Genomic DNA, 22015 nt, shown 5'->3' on the forward strand with positions numbered 1-22015 from the left:
TTTTCCTAACTTTTTCCAAACAACTGCCATTTTGACCACTCCCCGAGCAAGTCAGACAAAAACTTAGAGCATACAGTGCCTTTAGAAAGTATTCAGACCCCTTGACCTTTTCACATTTTGTTACGTTATAGCGTTATTAAAAAAATGATTTAAAAAAATCCTTATTTAGGTAAGTATTCAGACCCTTTGCCATGAGACTAAATATTGAGCTCAGGTGAATACTGTTTCTATTGATAATCCTTGATGTTTCTACAACTTGATTGGAGTCCACCTGTGGTAAATGCAATTGATTGGACATGATTTGGAAAGAAACACACCTGTCTATAAAAGGTCCCACAGTTGACAGTGCATGTCAGAGCAAAAACCAAACCATGAGGTCGAAGGAATTGTCCGTAGAGTTCTGAGACTGGATTGCGTCGAGGCACAGATCTGGGGAAGGGTACAAAAATGTCTGCAGCATTGAAGGTCCCCAAGAACACAGTGGTCTCCTTCATTCTTAAAAGGAATACGTTTGGAACAACCAAAACTCTTCCTAGAGCTGGTCGCCCAGCCAAACTGAGCAATCGGGGGAGAAGAGCTCCAGAGTTACTCTATGAAGATGGGAGAACCTTCCAGAAGGACAACCATCTCTGCAGCACACCACCAATCAGAACTTAATGGCCAGACGGATGCCACTTCTCAGTAAAAGGCACATAACAGCTTGATTGGAGTTTGACCAAAGGCACCTAAAGACTCTCAGACCATGAGAAACAAGATTCTCTGGTCTGATGAAACCAAGATTGAACCCTTTGGCCTGAATGCCAAGCGTTAAGTCTGGAGAAAACCTGGCACCGTCCCTTCGGTGAAGCATGGTGGTGGCAGCATCATGCTGTGGGGATGTTTTTCAACTGCAGGGACTGGGAGACTAGTCAGGATCGAGGGAAAGATGAACGGAACAAAGTACAGAGATATCCTTGATGAAAGCCTGCTCCAGAGCACTCAGGACCTCATACTGGGGCGGAGGTTCACCTTCCAACAGGACAACGACCCTAAGCACACAGCCAAGGCAATGCAGGAGTGGCTTCGGGTCAAGTGTCTGAATGTCCTTGAGTGGCCCAGCCAAAGCCCTGACTTGAACCTGATCGAACATCTCTGGAAAGACCTGAAAATAGCTGTGCAGCAACGCTCCCCATTCCAATCTGACAGAGCTTGAGAGGATCATTAGAGAAGATTGGGAGAAACTCCCAAAAAACAGGTTTGCCAAGCTTGTAGTGTCATACCCAAGAAGACTCGAGGCTGTAATTGCTGCCAAAGGTGCTTCAACAAAGTACTGAGTAAAGAATCTGAATACTTATGTAAATGTAATATTTCAGGTTTTTTGTTGCAAAATAAAAAATAAAAAAATGTTTCTGCTTTGTCATTATGGGGTATTGTGTGTAGATTGATGAGGAATATAAAAATGTAATGCATTTTAGAATAAGGCTGTTACGTAAGAAAACGTGGAAAAAGTCAAGGGGACGAATTCTTTCCGAATGCACTGTATGTCAATGATGTATACTTGTATTAGTAGGAGACCTACGTCACAACATTGTAAAATACATTGTAGTTTTATCAACACATTTTCATGTAATAATATTCGTACAATGAATAAAAGAAACGGACATCAAATAACACATACTAGTACAAAAAGTATGTTGATTGGAAAGGTAGTAGAGAATTTCTACTTGACTGTGCTGTTGATGATTTCTGTTAAAACATGTACCTATTAATGATCAGTTTGATGTTACCTAGCTGAGCAGGTACTGCCTGGTAACTGGAAAATATTTGTATCTCCTCTAATGAAAGAGGGGAGTTGAGACACTATATTTTGCTATTGACTTAGACAGACATGAGACCATAGTTTATTTGGTAATATACATTTTTGTCTTCTTCTAATGCCTCTTAATAAGGGGGAAATTATTTTAAAGTAACTGAAAGTAATCTTACTTTAGAGTTTGGGTAGGGCTGTGGCAGTCATGATATTTTGTCATCTGGTTATTGTCATGCGAAAGTCTGCCGTGCTCACTGTAATTGACTGTTAATTAGCATAAACACATTTAGCATCTCCAGGCCTCCACGCATACAAGCCACTAATGCATGCCTTTGGAACATTACATTTTTTTACCTCTTTTCTTCAATCATGTCTCATTGCTGCATCTCCCCAATGGGCTAGGGAGGCGAAGGTTGAGTCATGACTTGCCAAACAATGCTTCTTAACACCCGCCCGCTTAACCCGAAAGCCAGCCACACCAATGTGTCTGAAGAAACACTGTTCAACTGACAAAGGAGTCAGCCTGCAGGCACCCGGCCCACCACAAGGAGTTGCTAGAGTGTGATGTGCCAAGTAAAGCCCCCCCCCCCCCCCCCCCGGCCAAACTCTCCCCAAATCCGAACAATGGTGGGCCAATTGTGCCCCTCCCTATGGGACTCCCAATCACGGCCGGTTGTGACACAGCCTGGGCTCGAATCCGGGTCTGTAGTGGTGTCTCTAGCACTCCGATGCACCAAATTATGTACCAAAGACATCTTAAATCAGTTTATATGACGTTTTTCTGCAGTGCATAATATGTGGTAGGGTATTTATTGTATAATGGCACAATACATTTTCTGGGCTTGGGCTCATATTTTGGCCTATTTATATGCATAAGCTCTAATATGCCTATGGGTGTTTTTAATTAATCATCACCTTAGAAAGCGCTGTCCATTTCGTTGTTAAGCTTTGAAATAACATCCACAATGACCATGTTTTCCACTCAGTTTCAACCTGTTGTTGAACTTCTATATTCAAATTGATAATTCACTGTGAAGTGAGTTTTATAGGCATCATACTGTTTTGATGATGTGTTTAATGTGATTTTCGATTGCATTTGCATTGATGTTAGAGTGGTTAGAGAGACAAAAAAGCCTTGAGTAACAGGCCATTAGCGACCTGATGGTCATTAGCAAGTTGGGAACTACCAAAGCATGTTCATGACATTTGCATGCCTCATGACTGCAGGTGTGATGGTAATATGGTCACCGCCACAGCTCCAAATTGATTACAATTTTGAACAAGTAACTAGTAACTGTAATGGATTACATTTAGAAAGTAACCTACCCAACCTTGCGGACAACTTTATGACCAAGGATTTCAATCTTCTGAGGTGCAACATTACAGGGAATGAGATGGGTCGAACATATGAAAGGTTTTCTGGGTTACCCATTTCCATTTGTTATATTGAGATATCTTATTAAGGTCAGAGCCATTTATATTTGCTAAATCATTTCTGGGGGCAAAAGGTTTGCCCAGAAAATCTGCCATGTTTTAATAACACACTTCAGGCATCCTGCAGTAATTGTGAAAGTAATTAAATGTGTGGGCAGACAGACTAAAGTTCCTGGATGTGATTGTAAGGGAAAGGAAAGAGGTCAGACATCTTTTTATCTTTATGGACGAATGAAGTCCTGTGCAGTTGATGAGCTCATAATATAAAATGAAAGATGCTTGAGTTCAGTTATTTTAAAGGTGAAGTTCATGTTCAATACAAGGCTGCATATTCTTCTTTAATTTATGATCATTGACAACCTTAGTTATTAAAAAGTTTGGCAAAGGTGATTGTCATTGGCTAACCCTGGTCGTCCTTTTAGAGACATTTTCATTTCGTTTGGAATATTTAACATTTAGGATTTTCAGTTACACAATAAGGTATATCTTTCTCAGTGTGATTTGAAAGGTTTGTATGTGTATTAGTATCAATTAAGCTATTACACCTACATCTGTAAAGTATCTTTGCTCGTCTCAACAGACACGGAAAATAAATAAATCTTGTTATTTTTTTCACTGCCCTAAAGATGACAAATGCATCTACTATTGATGCTTTGTGACTATATGAATATAACAAAATGCATCTGTAATTATTAAAACAAACGTGATGACAGTTGTTCAGCTAATGGGCAAATTACAATTACATTTTAACGGTCAAAATTATTTCAATTACAGACACTCAAGCTATACTTTCTTCCGTAAGTTTAACTGACAAGATATGAATGGTGTGCACATGTAGACTTTCAAACAACTACTTAACTAAAACATGAGAGGGGAAGAGGAATTGTCGAGGAAGACTTTTTACTCTATTATAACGTTGCAAACCCAAACCCCCCAAATCTGGATTTGCCAGAGAGGGATTTTGTATAATTGTATATAAAACATACATTGTTCAGTGACAGCTCTGCCCAGGCTTGAAACAGAAACGAGGGCAAATGCTCAGACCTGTGTGCAATTTACAAATGAATTTCCCTAACGCCTCAGTGCTTCATAAAAGCATTTGTCCTGACTCAGATTGAACACAGCTGAATGATCTTATCCATATTCCTAACGTCTTTACATGAAAATGTTTTCCATTTTCTGAAACACATAGTTACATTTTCATATTCATATTCTCAGGTGCAACAAGCGTTACTGATTGCCCTTTTTTTTAAATCTAACCTCTTGTTAGTTTATGAAGTGGAACTGAGTGGCAGCAAAATCCGACTTCGCCAGCTTGACTGCAATTAGAAACCCCTTGAGGTGGCACATGCACCATAGTCTTTCTTTACACTGTGAACTTTTTAATTTCCATTTCAACATGTAATGCATCTGCCTTTTGACAGTGGTTTTCCATTGACTTGAAAGAAAATGCACATACATGCTAGTTATTAGCATGTAAGAAAGGCCCAAAAAATTGCATGGACTGTTCTCTCTGCATCCGTCCGGTAGGCGGTACCGTAGCATTGGCCCTCGGACCAACTGGCTCCGAGACAGCTTCTTAATGACAAGCCATTAGACTGTTGAACAGAAAAAAATTGACTGCCACCCTCTCCCACAGACTATCTGTGCTGACTTTCTGCACTGACTTTTATGCTTTTATGATTTTCAATCTCCACGAGTTAGTTGAATCTGCTTTTAGTTTCATTTGGAATGATCTTCAAAAGTCCTTAAAGTTGGTGGATTTGGTGCCTCAAGGGCAATTCAGGCAGATGTTTGAGGGCCTTTTTACTGAATGTGATTATGTTTTGCTTTTATTGTTTTGTATTTGCTTTTCATGTATTATGTAATTAATGTGTATATAGATACTATGTTAGGTTGAATTGATTAATTGATTTGTTGATTATTGATATGTTTGACAGGACATCATTGTAAATAAGAATTTGTTCCCTATTCACACGGGATTTGTTTTACTGGGGGACAAGGTTTATGTAATTATGCACAATTCATAATTTATGCACAATTCATAATTCGCCACATTCATAATTTTGTTATTTTGTATTTATTGGTTTACAAGTTTGGGAGCCAAACTCTCTAGTTATCTGTGTAGCCGGATATCGCCTGGACATGTTGAAATATCACACCTAGAATAAAAACCTCCAGGCTTCCATCATAACGGTGAATTTATAGAGGGCAGTTGAATTTGTTTTATCTTGTCTGAATCATCCTCTGGAATAACGGACAATCTGGGGTAATAATCAAATCAAACTTTATTTGTCACATGCGCTGAATACAACAAGTGTAGACCTTACCGTGAAATGCTTACTTACAAGTCCTTAACCAGCAGTGTAGTTCAAGAAGAGTTAAGAAAATATTTTCCAAATAAACTAAAGTCAAAAAAAAAATTATAATAAAAAGTAACACAATAACAATAACGAGACTATATACAGTGGGTACCGGTACCGAGTCAGTGTGCGGGGGAACAGGTTTGTTGAGGTAATTTGTACATGTAGGTAGGGGTGAAGTAATAATTACATATCCAACATTCTCTAGTAATACAGTCCACACTCAGACAATCAGAGAGGGGGCAAATTACTGTGGCCCTGGTGGCATGGAATGATCAAAGATCTGACTGCACAGAGATGCTCGGGAAATGGTCACAACTGGACTTGACATTGGTTAAACCATTTTTGCCCATTTTCTTGCTCAATTTTGCATGCCTTCTCAAACAGCTGACCGACCGGCTCAATTCGGTCTTATGTAACAAAATTTGAAATGGTGTTTTTTACCTTGGATAAAAGTAGAGACTCAGAGTCAGAAAATGATATATCATACACTACAGTTGAGGAACAATTGGAAAGTAATTATGCTTTGAAGTTGATAAACTTGTAACTAGATTTTTGGGAAAATGGCTGTTGAATTCCAAAGTTGTGGCAAAACGGCTTGAGGACAACAAAGTCAAGGTATTGGAGTGGCCATCACAAAGCCTTGCCCTCAATCCTATAGAACATTTGTTGGCAGAACTGAAAAAGCGTGTGCGAGCAAGGAGGCCCACAAACCTGAATCAGTTACACCAGCTCTGTCAGGAGGAATGGGCCAAAATGTACCCAACTTATTGTGGGAAGCTTGTGGAAGGCTACCCGAAGCGTTTGACCCAAGTTACACAATTTAAAGGCAATGCTAGCAAATACTAAATGAGTGTATGTAACTTTTGACCCACTGGGATTGTGATGAAAGAAATAAAACCTGAAATAAATCATTCTCTCTACTATTATTCTGACATTTCACATTTTTTAAATAAAGTGGTGATCCTAGCTGACCTAGACAGGGATTAAATGTCAGGAATTGTGAAAAACTGAGTTTAAATGTATTTGGCTAAGGTGTATGTAAACTTCCAATTTCTTTCTTTTAGGATACAGTTGAAGTTATCTTACTACAATACATTTTAATACAAAGTTAGCAAAAATAGATATGACTTTGGAAAGGAAAATACCTGTCTATTATAGAAAAATCACCTTGATTAACTCTTTAGTCATATCCCAGTTTACCTATTTACTTATGGTCTTGCCTACACCTAGCAACCTTTTTTAATTATATGAGCAAAAAATATTCAATTTTATTTGGAATGGCAAGCGAGACAAAATTAAACGGGCCTATTAATATAATGAATATGAATTCGAAGGACAGAAATGATTAAATATTAAAGCATTAGATCTCTCACTAAAGTCTTCAGTCATAGCAAAGTTATATTTAAGTTATATTTAAATCTGAACTGGTTCTCTAGCAGATTAGTAAGAATGTCTCACCCCATGTTCAAGAATGGCCTTTTTCCCTTTATTCAGATTACAACCTCTCAATTTTGGTTATTTGAAAATGAAATAATCTCCAAAATATCTCTATTTTTAAAACAAGCCATAGAAAGTTGGTTGCAATTTCAGTTTAATCCACCAGAAAAGATAGAACAAATAATACAACAAATATTGTGGTTAAACTCAAATATGTATACTAATTAATAAAAAAATATATATTTAAAAAAAAAGAAATCTTTGTTAATGATATTTTAAATAGGACGGTGTAGTTATGTCACACATACAGCTAACTAAACTGTATTGAAATGTTTGCTTTACCCAAGGGGCAAGTGGACGGGGGAAAAAGTAAGGAACTTGTCTGTTGGCCCTGCATTATAACCCAAAATTGGTTAAAGAAAATTGTAATAAATCAAAAGTATACTTTTTTCATTTAAGGAACTGACAGCTGTGCCATATAGATTGCAAAATAGTTGGGAAGAGATTTCCGTACTGATTCCATGGCACATGGTTTATGAACTGATACACAAAGCAATGCCAGATTTAAAACGTATCATTTTTCACTTTAAATCGTTATACAAAAAAACCAATAGAATGTTATATATATTGAGGATACAGCCATCCCAGCTCTACAGATTTATCTGCGAAGAGACAGAATCATTAGATAACTTGTTTTGGTACTGTCCATATGTAGCTTGTTTTTGGTAGCAGGTCCAGGAATGGTTGAAGAAATACATTTACCTGGTGCTAACTCTGCAGCTGGCACTACTGGGTGATTTAAAAAGTCCTAGTCAGTCGATCAATAATATAACACTACTTTTAGCAAAAATGCTTATCTTTAATTTACAATCTGTAGAAACTATGATAATAGAAAGGTTCAGAACTTTTGTAAAACACCACAGCACAGTTGAAAAATATATGGCAAATACAAATAAAAAATGGATGTTGTTGGCGGATAGATGGGAAGGTTGAGTGGAGCTGAAGGGTGGGATTAAAAACAACAAGATAACTAATGTAGAATATGCTGTGACCGTAAAATGTATATGGGTTCAGAACTAATGTGAAACAGCACAGTTAAAAATATATGGTGAAGTAGAAATCAAGCTGGACTGGAGGGCTTGATGGTAGTTGAAGGATGGGATTAACAACAAACAAGCTGGAAGTAGAATCCTAAATCTTGTTGTCCATTAGTTTACTCCAATTAGGAGAGGTAGGGTTAGGGGAAAATAATAAAGGATAATATATTAAAAGAAGATATGTATGTGTGTATGTAAAGTACCAGTCAAAAAGTTTGACACACCTTCTCATTCAAGGGTTTTTCTTTATTTTTACTATTTTCTGCATTGTAGAATAATAGTGAAGACATCAAAACTATGAAATAACACATAAGGAACATGTAGTAGCATTTTATATTTTATATTCTTCAATGTAGCCACCCTTTGCCTTGATGACAGCTTTGCACACTCTTGGCATGCTCTCAACAAGCTTCATGGGGTTAAGAGTCTAGGTGATGCAGGTAAGGCGGAGTCAGGCGCAGGACACAGAGATGAGTAATAACTGTAACTTTACTCAAAACAATATTCCAATGAGACAATAATCCAGTTCACATATACGAGACAACTTAACACGAACAAACACGTACAAAACCAAGGGGAAAACCAGAGGGTTAAATAGGGAACAATAATTATGGAATGGAAACCAGGTGTGTACAATGAAGACACAACAAATGGAAAATGAAACGTGGATCCGTGGCGACTAGAAAACTGGTGACGTCGACCGCCGAACGCCGCCCGAACAAGGAGAGGGACCAACTTTGGCGGAAGTCGTGACAGTACCCCCCCTTGACGCGTGGCTCCAGCAGCGCGCCGACACCGGCCTCGGGGACGACCCGGAGGACGAGGCACAGGACTAATCCGGGTGGAGACGGTGAAACTCCCGCAGTAACGAAGGGTCCAGAATGTCCTCCACCGGCACCCAGCATCTCTCCTCCGGACAGTACCCCTCCCTCTCCACAAGGTACTGAAGGCCCCTCGCCCGACACCTTGAGTCAATGATGGTTCGAATAGCATATGCCGGGGCCCCCTCGATGTCCAGAGGGGGCGGAGGAACCTCCCGCACCTCAGATTCCTGGAGCGGACCAGCCACCACCGGCCTGAGGAGAGACACATGGAACGAAGGGTAAATACGGTAATCAGGGGGGAGATATAACAAACCTCGTTCAGTCTCCTCAGGACTTTAAATGGCCCCACAAACCGCGGACCCAGCATCCGGCAGGGCAGGTGGAGGGGTAGGTTTTAGGTCGAGAGCCAGACCCGGTCCCCCGGCGCGAACACCGGGGCCTCACTGCTGTGGCGGTCAGAGCTCGCCTTCTGCCGCCTGATGGCCCGTTGCAGGTGCACATAGGCAGCGTCCCATGTCTCCTCCGAGTGCTGAAACCATTCATCCACCGCAGGTGCCTCGATCTGGCTCTGAAGCCACGGTGCCAGAACCGGCTGATAACCTAGTATGCACTGGAAAGGAGAATGGTTAGTGGTGGAGTGAGTTCTGGGCCATCTCTGCCCAGGGGATGAAAGCCGTCCACTCCCCCGGCCGGTCCTGGCAATAGGACTGCAGAAACCTACCCACATCCTGGTTAACTCTCTCCACCTGCCCGTTACTCTCGGGGTGAAAACCCGAGGTAAGGCTGACTGAGACCCCCAGACGTTCCATAAACGCCCTCCAAACCCTAGACGTGAACTGGGGACCCGTAGTGCCGGAAGACGTGGGTGAGCAGGGCCTCCACAGTCTGTAGGGCCGTAGGGAGACCGGGCAAAGGAAGGAGACGGCAGGACTTAGAAAACCTGTGCAGCCGTATTCATCGACCTGGCCAAAGCTTTCAACTCTGTCAATCACCACATTCTTATTGGCAGACTCAACAGCCTTGGTTTCTCAAATGATTGCCTCGCCTGGTTTACCAACTACTTCTCTGATAGAGTTCAGTGTGTCAAATTGGAGGGCCTGTTGTGCGGACCTCTGGCAGTCTCTATGGGTGTGCCGCAGGGTTCAATTCTCGGACCGACTCTCTTCTCTGTATACATCAATGATGTTGATCTTGCTGCTGGTGATTCTCTGATCCACTTCTGCGCAGACGACAACATTCTGTATACTTCTGGCCCCTCTTTGGACACTGTGTAACCTCTCTAGGGGAGGTGGGACGAAATCGTCCCACACTATTCAACAGCCAGTGACAAATCAGAGCGTCAAATTTAAAACCACAAAATGTAATAATTCAAAGTTCTCAAACATAGGACTATTCCACACCATTTGAAAGATAAGACTCTCGTTAATCTAACCACATTGTCCGATTTCAAAAAGGCTTTACAGCGAAAGCAAAACATTATTTTTGGCAGGGTACTCTCCTGACAATCTAATCACACAGCCATTTTCAAAGCAAGCATATATGTCACAAAAACCAAAACCACAGCTAAATGCAGCACTAACCTTTGATGATCTTCATCAGATGACACTCCTAGGACATTATGTTATACAATACATGCATGTTTTGTTCAATCAAGTTCATATTTATATCAAAAAACAGCTTTTTACATTAGCATGTGATGTTCAGAACAAGCATACCCACCGCAAACTTCCGGTGAATTTACTAAATTACTCATGAATAACGTTCACAAAATACATATTTATTTTAAGAATTACAGATACAGAACTCCTTTATGCAATGGCGGTGTCAGATTTTCAAATAGCTTTTCGGCGAAAGCACATTTTGCAAAATTCTGAGTACATAGCCCGGCCATCACGGCTAGATATTTTGACACCCACAAAGTTTGGCCCTCACCAAACTCAGATTTACTATAAGAAAAATTGGATTAACTTTGCTGTTCTTCATCAGAATGCACTCCCAGGACTTCTACTTCAACAACCAATGTTGTTTTGGTTCCAAATAATCCATTGTTATATTCAAATAGCTCTGTTTTGTTCGTGCGTTCAGGTCTCTATCAGAAGGGTGATGCGCAAGCGCATTTCGTGACAAAAAAAATTCAAAATATTCCATTACCGTACCTCGAAGCATGTCTAAAGCTGTTTAAAATCAATTTTTATGCTATTTTTCTCGTAAAATAGCAATAATATTCCAACCGGGCGACGTTGTATTCATTCAAAGGCTGAAAGAAAAAAATTGAGAATTCTCATTAAAGCGCATCTCCAGTGTCACTGTTCCCAGCCTGACCACTCACAAACAGAGCTGCTGTACTTCGCCCAGAGACTGCAGACACCCCATTACACTTTCTGCCGCCTTCTGAGAGCCAATGGAAGCCTTAGAAAATGTCACGTTACAGCACAGGTGATGTATTTTCGATAGAGATGCCACAGAAGGAGAACAAATTGTCAGACAGGGCACTTCCTGTATGGAATCTTCTCAGGTTTTGGCCTGCCATATGAGTTCTGTTAAAACTAAATACATGCTATTCAATCGATCACTGCACGCACCTGCTCGCCCATCCAGCATCACTACTCTGGACGGCTCTGACTTAGAATACGTGGACAACTACAAATACCTAGGTGTCTGGTTAGACTGTAAACTCTCCTTCCAGACTCACATTAAGAGAGTACATAGACACAAATAATCACACAGCCATTTTCCAAACAAGCATATATGTCACATAAACCCATACCACAGCTAAATGCAGCACTAACCTTTGATGATCTTCATCAGATGACACTCCCAGGACATTATGTTATACAATACATGCATGTTTTGTTCAATCAAGTTCATATTTATATCAAAAACCAGCTTTTAACATTAGCATGTGATGTTCAGAACTAGCATACCCACCGAAATCTTCCAGTGAATTTACTAAATTACTCATGATAAACGTTCACAAAATACATAACAATTATTTTAAGAATTATAGATACAGAACTCCGCAATCGCGGTGTAAGATTTTAAAATAGCTTTTCGGCGAAAGCACATTTTGCAATATTCTGAGTCCATAGCTCGGCCATCACGGCTAGCTAATTTGACACCCACCAAGTTTGGGGCTGACTAAAGTCAGAATTTTTCTCGTAAAATAGCGATAATATTCCAACTGGGCAACGTTGTATTCATTCAAAGGCTGAAAGAAAAAAATTGAATAGTCTCGTGAATGCGCGTCTCAGTCTCACTGTCCCCAGGCTGACCTCTTACAAATTCTGCTGCTGTTCTTTGCCCAGAGACAGCAGACACCACATTCCAGTTTCTGGCGGCTTTAGAGAGCCAATGCAAGCCTTAGAAAATGTCACGTTATAGCAAAGATGCTGTATTTTTGATAGAGATGCAACAGAAGGACAACAAATTGTCAGACAGGGCACTTCCTGTATGGAATCTTCTCAGGTTTTGGCCTGCCATATGAGTTTTGTTATACTCACAGACACCATTCAAACAGTTTTAGAAACTTTAGGGTGTTTTCTACCCAAATCTACTAATTATATGCATATTCTAGTTTCTGGGCAGGAGTAGTAACCAGATTATATAGGGTACGTTTTTTTATCCGGCCGTGAAAATACCTATCCCAAAGAAGTTAAGCATCTCCAATCCAAAATGAAATCTAGAATCGGCTTCCTATATCGCAACAAAGCATCCTTCACTCATGCTGCCAAACATACCCTCGTAAAACTGACCATCCTACCGATCCTCGACTTCAGTGATGTCATCTATAAAATTGTCTATCACAGTGCCATCCGTTTTGTCACCAAAGCCCCATACACTACCCACCATTGTGACCTGTATGCTCTCGTTGGTTGGCCCTCGCTTCATACTCGTCGCCAAACCCACTGGCTACAGGTTGTCTTCAAGTCGCAGCTAGGTAAAGCCCAGCCTTATCTCATTTCACTTGTCACCATAGCAGCACCCATTTGTAGCACGCTCTCCAGCAGGTATGTCTCACTGGTCACCCTCAAAGCCAATTCCTCCTTTGTTCGTCTTTCCTTCCAGTTCTCTGCTGCCAATGACTGGAACGAACTGCAAAAATCTCTGAAGCTGGAGATTCATATCTCCCTCACTAGCTTTAAGCACCAGCTGTCAGAGCAGCTCACAGATCACTGCACCTGTACATAGCCCATCTGTAAACAGCCCATCTATCTACTTACCTCATCCCCATACTGTATTTATTTATTTATTTATCTTGCTCCTTCGCACCCCAGTATCTCTACTTGGACATTCATCTTCTACACATCTACTATTCCAGTGTTTAATTGCTATATTGTAATTACTTCCCCACCATGGCCTATTTATTGTTGATGAAATAAATAAAACTCAAAACTGAAATAAATCATTCTCTCTACTATTTTTCTGACATTTCACATTCTTAAATAAAGTGGTGATCCTAACTGACCTAAGACAGGGAGTTTTAACTAGGATTAAATGTCCGGAATTGTGAAAAACTGAGTTTAAATATATCTGGCTAAGGTGTATGTAAACTCTGACTTTATATATGTGAAATGTTTGATATTGCATGTGATATCAGTAGAGAGGTAAATTGCCTGGGTGATTTTAATATTGATTGGCTTTCATCAAGCTGCCCACTCAAGAAAAAGCTTCAAACTGTAACCAGTACCTGCAACCTGGTTCAGTCAACCTACGAGGGTAGTTACAGACAGACAAGGAATGAAATCATCAACATGTATTGATCAAATCTTTAGTAATGCTGCAGAAGTTTGCTTTAATCCGGCTGACCCTAAAATGTACACATAGAGCTAACATTAATAGTATGCATGTAAATCACTCATGGCTCAAAGTGGAGGAGAGCTTGACTTCATCACTACTTGTTTTTGTACGAATTGTTGACATGCTGAATCTGTTTAAACTACTAGCACACAGCTTGGACACCCATGAATACACCACAAGACATGCCACTAAAGGTCTCTTCAAAATCCCCAAGTCAAGAACAGACTATGGGAGGCAAACAGTACTACATAGAGCCATGCCTACATGGAACTCTATTCTACATACTGATGCAAGCAGAAGAATTATATATATTAAAACGCTAAAAATACACCTTATGGAACAGCAGGTACTGTGAAGAGACACACACAGGCACAAACATACGCATACACACACAAACGCTAGCACACGCACTCTACACACACGTACATTGTAATATTGTTGTATGGTGGTATTGTACATATGTAGCAGTGTAATAATGTTATATGATGAACTGTTTTATCTTTTGTTTTATGTAAGATGTAAGTGCCTTACTGTGTTTGGACCCCAGGAAGAATGGGGATCCCTAATAAATACAAATACGAACAGAATGTAATTACTGACTTTCAATGAATTAGTGTCCATACTGCGAAGTGATCGGAAGCCAGACTGGAATTTTTTTAATAAGTTGTTCATACTTAAATGAGCCATCAATTGCTTAAAAACAAATTTTTCTAAAATCTTGGATAAAAATTAAGCTTAGATGTGGGTCTTATGGAACAGTGGGGACTGTGAAGAGATACACACAGGCACAGACAAGCATTCTACATACACGTACCCATGGATTTTGTATTGTAGGTATGTCGTAGTAGAGTAGTGGCCTGAGGGAACACAATGTGTTGTGAAAAGTGTTATGAAATGTAATGTCATGTAATATTTTAAATTGTATATAACTGCCTTAATGTTGCTGGACCCCAGGAAGAGTAGCTGCTGCCTTGGCACCAGCTAATGGGGAACCTTAACAAATACAATCTGGACAGTTTTATTTCCCTCTCTATATTCAAAGACTCAATCATGGATACTCTTACTGACACTTGTGGCTGCTTCGTGTGATGTATTGTTGTATCTAACTTGTTGTCTCTAACTTGTTGTCCTTTGTGCTGTTGTCTGTGCCTAACAATGTTGGCACCACATTTGTGCTGCTACCATGTTGTGCTGCTGCCATGTTGTGTTGCTACCATGTTGTGGTCATGTTGTGTTATTACCATGCTGTGTTGTCATGTGTTGCAGCCATGCTGTGTTGTTGTCTTAGGTCTCTCTTTATGTAGCGTTGTGGTGTCTCTCTTGTTGTGATGTGTGTTTTGTCCTACTTTTTCATGTTTCATCTCAGCCCTGTTCCCCACAGGAGGCCTTTTCCTTTTAGTAGGCCATCATTGTAAATAAGAATTTGTTATTAATTGACTTGCCTAGTTAAACAAAGGTTAAATAAAATAAATAAATTGTTAGTTTCTGAACAAACGGAGTAAAAACTCAAACGGACGACTATGAAAAAGCTCAAACCAATTTTATTCACCCACTGGGTTATACAGCTGTAAAGACAAGGCATGATTACACAAGCACATACAGTATATGTATAACCTTCTAATAGGCGTGGTGAACTCTTTATACATTTGTTTTTTATTTAACTAGGCACGTCAGTTAAGAACAAATTCTAACCCGGACAACACTGGGCCATTGTGCGACATTGTGCGCCGTCCTATTGGACTCCCAATCATTGCCAATATATCTCTGTTGCTAGGCAGGAACTGAATTGGTTCCTCTCACTGGTGTAGTCGTAGCCGTGCCTGATACTAGAATCTTTGTGGGCGTGGAAGTGTATGTGTGTGAGAGGACTGTAGTAGGACAGTCGTTGTGGTGGCCCTCTCTGGCCCCCCTCCCAGAGGTTTCTTCACACTTCATCTCTTGACTTGACCTCGAGACGCATTCCTCGCTTCTCCCTATTTCCACAACTGGCCTGCCTTATCAGAGACTAACTATTGCCCTTCGCCTCCCTCGTTAGAAACATGGAACAGAGTATGAACTTTCTGCACTTAGGGACTGGGTGTATGGAAAGTTACTATCTACCCTTCATTGACCCCATCATATACATGCCTTATACATGTAAAGTAATCAATAAGTTCCAGTATGGTAACATGAATAAGTATATTTCAAGCTAGAATCCAATGAAATGTATTCATTTTCAGTCCTGTGGCCTTTACCAAGTGAGTTCCTTGGCAAATATTATAATTAAACTCCTCATGATGGTTTCTATACCTTACATATCTCATCAGGCCTTATTTTGAGTCCTAGATTTACACAAACCCAGTGGCCTGAAACTCATGGTTTTACAGGCCACATCAGGCCTGCAAGTAGGGTCCCAAAATTCATTGGTAAAAAAAAAAAAAAACATTTTTGGAGGTGTTGCAGGAATCTCCCATCCGGGATTTCTAGAAAACTTGGAAAATGCACCAGAATTTTGCAACCCTACATGCAACTCACATTATGCTGGCCTGCAAAGTGATATATATTCCTATTGGAATCCAGCCAGAGTCAGGATATCCAACAGTTGGAATTGTTATTCACCCACAACCTGCATCCATAATGAGACCAGTGTATGGAACAGTGTGAGGAGACTGCCTAAGACATTTAAACTGGAACAACCATATCAGTAACGGGTGCAAAAAATCTAACTAAATGATTGGATTCGTTCAGAAAAAATGTTATTTATCTTTGTGTAGCATAAGATTAATCAATCAATAACTGAATGTACATGCAAAAGCACATATATTAAAAACGACCTGCCATAGAGCATACTGGGTAAAAAAGTACATTTGTTATCATAACTTTAAAAAATAGAGTTGATGTGACTTCTCATTTCGTTTTGAGTCAGTACCACAGAAACATTTTAAGTAATTATTACTTTTCATTGACTTACTTGAAGTATTTCAGTTAAAAATACTTTGGAGTTTACGCTGTAGTTGCCACAAGTGCCTCCTGACCAGAAATGCTGGTATGGGGCAGGCTACTGTCAATCTGGGATCTAATATTTTTTATATTTTCAGTAAAGAATCGTAAAAATTGTTCACAGAGATCAGGGAATGCGAGCATGTCATTGTATTTTGTCATCAGATCATCAGTTTGCAGGCCTTCAATTTACATTCAGCCTTTCTAAGTTAACTTTTTAAAGCACAAGTGTGGTCATTTAACCAGGGTGAGACACTGGCAGACAATCTATTCTTAGCTTTAACTGGTGCCACTGAATCTAAAGTAGCCTGACATATGTAATTTAAACTGTTCAACAAATCATTGTTGTGAAGACAAAGAACAGGATCAGTGGTAGGGGATAGAAAAGCATTCATAAATTTACTAGCAGTTGTCGAGTTAATGATGCGAGAGCGAGTAGGGACAGACACATTTTTAGGAGGTAGAGGAGAAAGCATTTTAAAAACAATACTGAGATGGTCAGAGACACATACATCAATGATTTCCAAGTTATCAATATTCAGACTATAGGACAGCATGAGATCAAGAGTATGGCTTTTGTTGTGTGTAAGCCCTGTGGCATGTACCACAAAGTTAAAGGATTCTAACAGATTAATAAACTCCCCAGCTGGTAGCATTGTTTGGGCAACACATTGTTTAGATCTCCAAGAATAATAACCCTTTCATATTTAGGAGTAACCAAAGAAATCAGGTCAGAAAATTCTGCAATTAACTAAATATTAGGTTTAGGGGGGTGGAACACAACAATTTACAATGTGGGCTGTTTCTTGTTCAAGCTAAAGATAAGGCTCTCAAATTAGGAAAATTCACAACATGACACAGGGCTACATATAAACTTGTCTCTATGAATGACGGTTACCCCCCCACCATGGCCAGACGGTATGGATTCCTGTAGATAAGAAAAGGCCAGAGGGATAGTTTAATTTAGTTAACTAAAATCCTCGGATTTACGTCTCATTTAGCATGAAAATATCAATGTCACTGGAAATAATAAAATCATTGCATACGAACAACTTATTTTTTTAGAGATCTTACGTTCAATAAACCAATCTTGACATGGATAGCTGCTGGATTTACAGAGTTATTCAGGGGAGTTAAAGGAACATAAATTAACCTCACCACGGGACAAAATATGCATTCCATGTCCTCTGTTGCTAATTATGACAGGGAGGACTGGAACACTACCAGACCCAGACTGTTTATGTCTTTCATTTCCCCCCAAAAAACACATTGTTTTGCTTTTTACTTTCAGATATTGATGAACGCAAGAACGGCCAAATCTGTGGACCATTTTCATGTTGCCACAATACAAATGGATCTTTCTTTTGCAGCTGCCAAATAGATTTTATCTCTACTTGAGGCTCTAAGAGAATGGAATAATATGTAAAAGTAAGCATCTGGATGCAAATCTGCATGAAATATCAATTCACCCCTCCAAGTTTTGAAAATAAAGGTTACAATATGCAAATTATTTGAGGTTACCATATAATATAAAATATTTTCTGAGAGCTAATAAACAAATTGTGAGGAGTGTTATCGTAATTATCTTTTAAAACTTAAATATGTAACAATTTTACTATGTCCTGGTTATATAATTTAAAAAAAACTGCAGTTTTGATGTTACTCTGGTCGACTGTCAAATTAGTATGTTGATTCATATGTTTTCTAGAGCATCCCCAGAAAAATGACAATGACAACATTGTTTGCATAACACAAAGTGTCAACCAAACACTTGAATATGTAGGTACTCCAAAACATTAACTAGGGAAGTAGTACCACTTATAAAATTATTTATAGGAGGACACTGCCCTCTGATGGTCACTGTCAAGGCATAGATGTATTTTCTTTATAGATATGGTATTCAATTGGTACATAGGTTTGTCAATCAGGATTTCCAGGCATTGGCCTGAACATTTTGTGTGGGAAGAACTTTAATTTGTAATGCGCTTATTAAATTGTCAGCTTTGCTTTTAGATTTAGAACACAATTTTAAATGGACCATCCTATTTCTCCTCTTAGGAGCTTACTAAAACTTGTGTCTTCCAACTGTAGATCAGCAACCTTAAGGATCCTCAGAGCCTGCTGGTGGAGAATGACAAACAGATGTCAGGAGAGCTGTACTCAGAGGATGTGGTCTCCTATGTGAAGGCCCTCTCTCGATCGGCCTCGCTGTTGAGCTGTAGGGAGAATAATCAAACCACCAAACTGGCCGTGACCAAAGCAAGTCTCAGAGTAATCTTTATTTCCACTAGCATTGATATTACTCTTTTTTTAGCTTAATTACATTTGTTATAAAAAAAGTCAAATACGGGGACCCGAACCTGGGATCCATCAGCCACCAGCCCTCCAAGATCCCCCCACAGTTCCCCAAAAGCTGCCCCTCAACTATCCAAGACCCCCCCACAGTGACCCCCCAGAAAAAAATAAAAAATAAAAATAATAATAATAATTCCATTCCCCACACCCAATACCCCCCCCCCACCCCAATGCACCAACAACCAACAAAAAACAACAATGCAAAGGACATCAAGAACAACAAAAATCCTAACAGCAAGGCCAACTGAGTATGTTTGAGAGCATGTATTGCACTATTTACACGTGTGTGTGTGTGTGTGTCCGTGTATGTGCACATCAAAATCAAATCAAACTTGATTTGTCACATGAGCTGAATACAACAAGTGTAGACTTTACTGTGAAATGCTTACTTACAAGCCCTTAACCAACAGTGCAGTTCAAGAAGAAGAAAATATTTACCAAGTACACTAAGATAAAAAGTAATAATAAAAAGTAACACAATAACGAGACCATATACAGGGGGCACCGGTACCATGTCAGTGTGTGGGGGTACATGCTAGTTGAGGTAATCTGTACATGTAGGTGCAGCAGTGTACAAAAGGAAGGTGGGGTCAATGTAAATTGTCCGGTGGCGATTTTATGAATTGTTCAGCAGTCTTATGGCTTATGGGGGTAGAAGCTGTTGAGGAGCCTTTTGGTCCTAGATGTGGTGCTCCGGTACCGCTTGCCGTACGGTAGCAGAGAAAAATGTCTATAACTTGGGTGACTGGAGAATCTGACAATTTTATAGGCTTTCCTCTGACACCGCCTATTATATAGGTCCTGGATGGCAGGAAGCTTGGCCCCAGTGATGTACTGTGCCATTCGCACTACCCTCTGTAGCGCCTTACTCTCAGATGCCAAGCAGTTGCCATACCAGGCTGTGATGCAACCGGTCAGGATGCTCTCGATGGTGCAGCTGTAGAACCGTTTGAGAATCTGGGGACACCAATCTTTTTAGTCTCCTGAGGGGGAAAAGGTTTTGTCGTGCCCTCTTCACGACTGCCCTGGTGTGTTTGGACCATGATAGTTTGTTGTGATGTGGACACCAAGGAACCTGAAACTCTCGACCCGCTCCACTACAGCCCCGTCGATGTTAATGGGGGCCTGTTCGGCCCGCCTTTTCCTGTGGTTCACGATCAGCTCCTTCGTCTTACTCACATTGAGGAAGAGGTTCTTGTCCTGACACCACACTGCCAGTGCTCTGACCTCCTCCCCATAGGCCGTCTCATCATTGTCGGTGATCAGGCCTACCACTGTTCTGTCGTCAGCCTAATGTGTACAAACACCTGCACGGCATCAGCCTCAGGCAAACCGGCATTAGCTGTAACAACAGTGCCCCTTAGTGTCATTCAAACTTACTTTCTATTTTGTTTTATTGTTATACTTTTATCTTTTTCCATCATTCTATCCCCCGCCCAGCAACTCTACTCTCCAATTCCACATCCCAACCCTCAGCTTCCCTCAGCTTCCCTTCCCTCAGCTATTATTATTTTTAGGAGTAGGATACTAAATGTTCAAGGCCTAGGAGTATGTACAGTATATGTTTTCATGTCATCATTGTCATCATCACAATATGCATTGTCTTGTTCCCTCATAAATTACTTTGTTGCGTTAACTTCTTGGGGCTATGTGGGACGTTAGCGTGCCACCCGTGGCGCACCCTATCAACAGCAGGTGCATTTCAAGAGCGGCAAATTTGAAACCAAATAAATGTAAAAATTCAAGTTTTTCAAACATACAACTATCTGGCACCCTTTGAAAGATAAACATCTCCTTAATCTAACCACGTTTTCCGATTTCAAAAAGGTTTTACGGCGAAAGCATAAAGTTAGGTTATGTTAGGAGAGTACATTGACAATAGCTGTGTGTAGTGTATTGTCAATTCAAAGACAGGCGTCACCAAAACCATAAAATCAGCTAAAATTATGCACTAACCTTTTACAATCTCCATCAGATGACACTCCTAGGACATTATGTTAGACAATGCATGCATTTTTAGTTCTATCAAGTTCATATTTATATCTAAAAACAGTGTTTTACTATGGCGTTGATGTTCAGGAAATCGTTTCCCTCCAATACCGGCAGTCAAGTCATCACAACAAAATAATTAATTAATATTAGAAAACATTGGTAAAATATTATATTGTCATTCAAAGAATTATAGATTTACATCTCTTGAACGCAATGGACTTGCCAGATTTAAAATTAACCTTACTGGGAAATCACACTTTGCAATAATCTGAGCACTGCGCCAGAAAAATACGCATTGCGATACAGACTAACCGCCATGTTGGAGAGATCGAAAATACTATGTAAATAATCCATTACCTTTGATTCTCTTCATCAGATGTCACTTCCAAAGAATCCCAGGTCCATAACGAATGTAGTTTTGTTCAAAAAAGCTCATCATTTATGTCCAAAAACCTCAGTGTTGTAGCACATGATCTAAGCCAGCCGGACTTCACTTCACTTCAAGAACGGAAAAAATATATTTTCGTTCGTTCAAACATGTCAAACGTTATATCGCATAAATCATTAGGGCCTTTTTTAACCAGAACATGAATAAAATTCAAGGCGGACCATTGGGTTCTCTTTTAAAACGTTTCGGAATGAGAGTACCCACCATCAAATCGGGCGCCAGGTGTCTAATGGGCCATCGCCGTTCCAACGCTCTTCTTCAGTCAGATCTCACTGTAGAAGACTCAAAACACTTTGTAAAGGCTGGGGACATCTTGTGGAAGCAATAGGAAGTGCCAAAATATTCCTCCTTCCCTTTGTTTTTCAATGGTATAGGCTTAAAGTCAATTCAACACATCAGGTATCCACTTCCTGTCAGAATCTGTCTCAGGGTTTTGCCTGCCAAATGAGTTCTGTTATACTCACAGACACCATTCAAACAGTTTTTGAAACTTTAGG

At 40.0% G+C, this 22015-nt stretch overlaps 1 long non-coding RNA gene across 1 annotated transcript in view; it reads left to right on the forward strand.

Annotated features, from left to right (window-relative positions):
* LOC115157942 (uncharacterized) overlaps positions 1–18892 on the forward strand; it is a 90847-nt gene extending 71955 nt beyond the window's left edge. The window contains exons 2-3 of the long non-coding RNA XR_003868585.1: positions 18015–18151; positions 18815–18892. This is a non-coding gene — a long non-coding RNA (uncharacterized LOC115157942). The remainder of the gene's footprint in view (positions 1–18014; positions 18152–18814) is intronic.
* The last annotated feature ends 3123 nt before the right edge of the window (positions 18893–22015 follow it).

This window comes from Salmo trutta, chromosome 22 (genome assembly GCF_901001165.1).
Source record: "Salmo trutta chromosome 22, fSalTru1.1, whole genome shotgun sequence".
NCBI classification, from domain to species: Eukaryota; Metazoa; Chordata; class Actinopteri; order Salmoniformes; family Salmonidae; genus Salmo; species Salmo trutta.